The following is a 4,157-nucleotide window of genomic DNA, read 5'->3' on the forward strand; positions in this document are numbered from 1 at the left end:
TGTGTCTTTTTCTCATTATTATCACTCCTGAGAAATATGTATTTACCAGCTTTTTATTTCTTCTGCTACGACGCGGTAAACAAACTCCAGGGTGACATGGCTCTCGGTGCCTGAAAGCAATTACAGTTCGGATTTGAACATTATCATCAGAAAACAATTTAAGGGGAAAATCATTTTGAACATCACGTCTATTCTAAACGCATCCGTCCTGCAGAGGACTGCAGAGTGTTCTGCTTGTGCCATCTAGTGGTCACAAAAGAGCTTGTATGATAAAGTTCTCCATGGCTGAGACCATTTCAATATTTTTATAAGAGAAGCATTGTTTGGGAATAATAATGTGCAACACCAAACATCTCACCGGAATATTCCCTAGTTTGATTATATCATACGACCAAATTATATTGACACTTTTCTGTGAGACATTTATAGCAACCTGCTTTTTATTGTAAGCAAACAGCTTTCATGATCGCCCTTAAAACCTTTTAGTCGATTTTGGAGCTTGAGTTGGTCTTCAAGGTTTTTATTTGACGTTTTAATGGATAAACAACACACATACAGTTATGCCCCGCCAACACTTGCCCAGAAGTTACCATTCATTTATAGAAGCAAGACTTCGAGCATTATAGAGCTTCTTTTTTTTTTTTAAAGGGATAATAACAAAATACAGTTTTTGCTTCACGTGCCTGAAATGTTTCAATGGCAAACAAATTTCCTTTTTAATATGCATGTGTACAAAGGCACCAAAATCTAATCAGAGTCTCTTCTACATATCATGCAATGTGGTGTAAACATTTTCTATTTCGTGTTATTTTCATGTTTGAAAGGAAATTGAGGACACTAACTATGTGTCTATATAAAAGTGTTTTTCTAAGTGACCCGAGGTATGTTCTGAAGTGGCGAGCCTGGCGAAGTGTTCCAGAGTTGTGGAGCCCTGACAGCGATGGCTCTATTACCTCCGGTCAGCAGCCTTGATCCAGAAAGGGCCAGGAGATCCTTGGCTGAGGAACCCCGACCGTGACTGGGCTCCGAGCGGGTGACTGGTTCAGGAACATAATTTAGAGCGAGACACGGTTCAGCCTTGAATGTTATTAGAATTAATTTTTTCAAAGCAGTTCTGAAATGACAAGACCAAGAGGCCAAGACAGGGGCGAGGTGATCAGGTTTCCTTGAAATCATTCAAATGTTCCCTGGTGCATTTTGAACCAGCTACAGATGGGAAACAGATGGAAGTGAAGCCTTGATAGGCAGCCGCTTATCGGAAATCAGTGATCACACATTAATATACTGATCAATGTATAACGATACATTCAATTCTAGTTCTGTGTCCCGACTCCCCATTATCATGCAAACATGGACCGTGGTGGCACAGCATAACAACTGAAAACCAACTGGAACCACTTTAGCAACCAAAACACTCCTTCACACCCTCTTGTCTCCAACAGCTGTCACAAAAAGGTAAGTTATTGATATGTTCTTTGTTTCTACTACTGACTTAAAATCTTGACAAACTCACAATATAAGTGAATTTGGAAACTTTGTTTCCAAAACTATATAGAACTTAAAAAAAAAAATATATATATATACCAGTCGTCAGGCAGCTGCAGGTTTTGTTTTTGTAACTGATGGATCTGGACTGTCTCTCGCCTGCGGCGCACTCATCATGTCCTTGCCAGCACCTGTCATCAGCAGCTCCAGCTCACAGTGTAAATCTTAGACGATCATTTCAGATAATTACATTTTAAATCACCATAGAGATTTGCAAAGCATGACCCTGTTTGTGGACAATAAATCACTTGAACTCTTCCCACAACTTCTTTCATTTACTCTGTGATGGGTTATTTACTCCCTTTTTGTGAAATCAAACTCATGCTTTGTTTAACTCTTGAGTGTGAAGTTCAATCCCTGAAATATGAAGGTCATCTCATTCTTCTCCAGCACAAGACCTATAATATATAAATATATATCTTCAGCTAGAGCCCTAAGTCCGAAATTACATCTCCTCTAGCTCATTCAGAGGCTTTGCTGATGCTGTGCCAAACATCATATAGACCCGTAATTGAATTTAGATTCAATTATAGCTCAATATATCATCATCATTATAGCCGCCTCCAAGGCCTAAATGGGTTCGAAGGCTCGTATCAGACAAGGTTAATGTTCATCTTTTTTCTCTCCTTATTTTTCTACTCTATGTGCCTCAAAACACACTTTCAGTCCGGCTCTTAGATATTCAATTTAATGACGTAATAAACTGTGTCATCTCCATCTTGTGCCCCCAGTTAATTAGGTTTACAGAGAAAGAAGGTTCTTCTCATTTTCAGCAAACAAAGAGAATCCCAACCGTATTTAAACTAGTAGAAAATATCATTAATCCTTAAGTTAAAGAACACAAGGGTAATTACAAATTCCTGCACGGTTTTACCCAACTTTACATTGAGTAAGTTCACACCTTGAGTCATTCACATGAACTTCTTTGAGTAACATTATAGACAGTGAGAGTGCAGATTCCTCTAAGAACTTGTATCATCCCAGACCTGAGATCGATATCGATCCTTTCATTGTAATGTCAGTGAGAAACTCTCATTCCCAAAGTTTTTTTGAGTTTAGGGTTTGCCATGGAAACACATCAAATTTGCAACAGTAATGAAACCTTTGGTATTGTTTTTGAAAGTAAAATCACATATTGATCCATTAAATTAGTTATTTTGTTTTTCTAGCACCAACTTAGAGCATCTTGAGATATGTGATTGCTTGGACTTTGTGGAATACAACTTTTTCCCATCTGCTTTCTATCAAAACAGATGTTTCTATTTGGAAGGTATAAAAGTGGTCGCCACTGATTCGCAGCGAATTTAGTGTGTTCATAATGAATGTCAGTGGCTGTGTGTGGAGCCTCAGCACACCTTCACACTAACACAGTTCCATTTTCTCAGCAGGGCACCTCCACTAATTACAGTGATTGTTACCCAATTTAATTGGCTCTGCCAGCAGCTGTCTCAGGAGTCGCAGGGTGTTCACTGAGTTAATTGCATATGAGAGAGAGGATGAGCTGATGATGAACCCTCACAAAACTCATGAAAAGCTGCACCACAGTTAAAGATTAATAGGCTTCCTATCCTTTTTCAATTACAGAATTACATGAGCGTTTTAATGAGGGATCAGTGCAGACTCCAAAAAGGTTTTTAGCACTGGAAAGTCGTGAAGTTAGCTCATTATTAGACTCCACAGGGAGCAGCTCTCAATCATTTAGAAACTGTAAAAATGACCTGCAGTGAAAAGGCTGCTTGGCAACGACAGAGTCCACAGAACTCGTTATTCAAAGTTCCATGAAGATTGCAAAATGCTGAACTTGAAATTCAGCTATACTATGACATTTTTTTACAATGTACTTGATGCCTTATATACTGTGCTATTTTTATCATGTTTTTAATACTTAAATGTACCTTTTTATATATATGATTCCTTACTGTACTAAATTTGATCAGGTTTTTAATGCTTGGTTTGTCTGGTTATTCAAATTTCCAGGAACATGTTCTTTAATTTACAAAAGAAACACTACATTAGGCTTAGGTACTTTATGTCCTACAGGTTCATTTATAATTAATGCACTATACTGCATCTATAAACTGACCATATATTATTGAATGTAAAATCTCAAACTGTTGAATAAATGAAATGGAGTAAAAGAATGAATGGTGCATAATGAAAAACACTCCAGTAAAATGACCTCAAAATTGTATCCTTCTTCCACGACTGGCTTTAATTATGAGTGATTTGTATGATGCATTGCTTTACAATAAAGTGACCTGAGTGAAGAAGTTAAATAGTTTGAGCCTCTTCCTCTTAGGTTCAACTGTGGTTCATTATAAATTCTTCTCCCGAACTTAGACTTGCTTTCAACTGATCCATCACTGTGACAATAATCTGTCCCCAGAGCAGACCAGCTGGAACACAATGCTGATGGAATAGAGATGTGATGTCTGCCTGTGGACCAAGGCCAAGGACTTCTGACAATATTATACATTCACCTAAATTAACTGCAGTGGAGCAACAACAGATGAAAGGCAAACACACACATAAAACATGTTGACATCAATCTGTGGCAAAAGAAAATCGAAAACATTTTTTCCCGGGAAACCGTATTAAAGGAATGCCAACTG

Source organism: Pleuronectes platessa, chromosome 16, assembly GCF_947347685.1.
Source record: "Pleuronectes platessa chromosome 16, fPlePla1.1, whole genome shotgun sequence".
NCBI lineage: Eukaryota > Metazoa > Chordata > Actinopteri > Pleuronectiformes > Pleuronectidae > Pleuronectes > Pleuronectes platessa.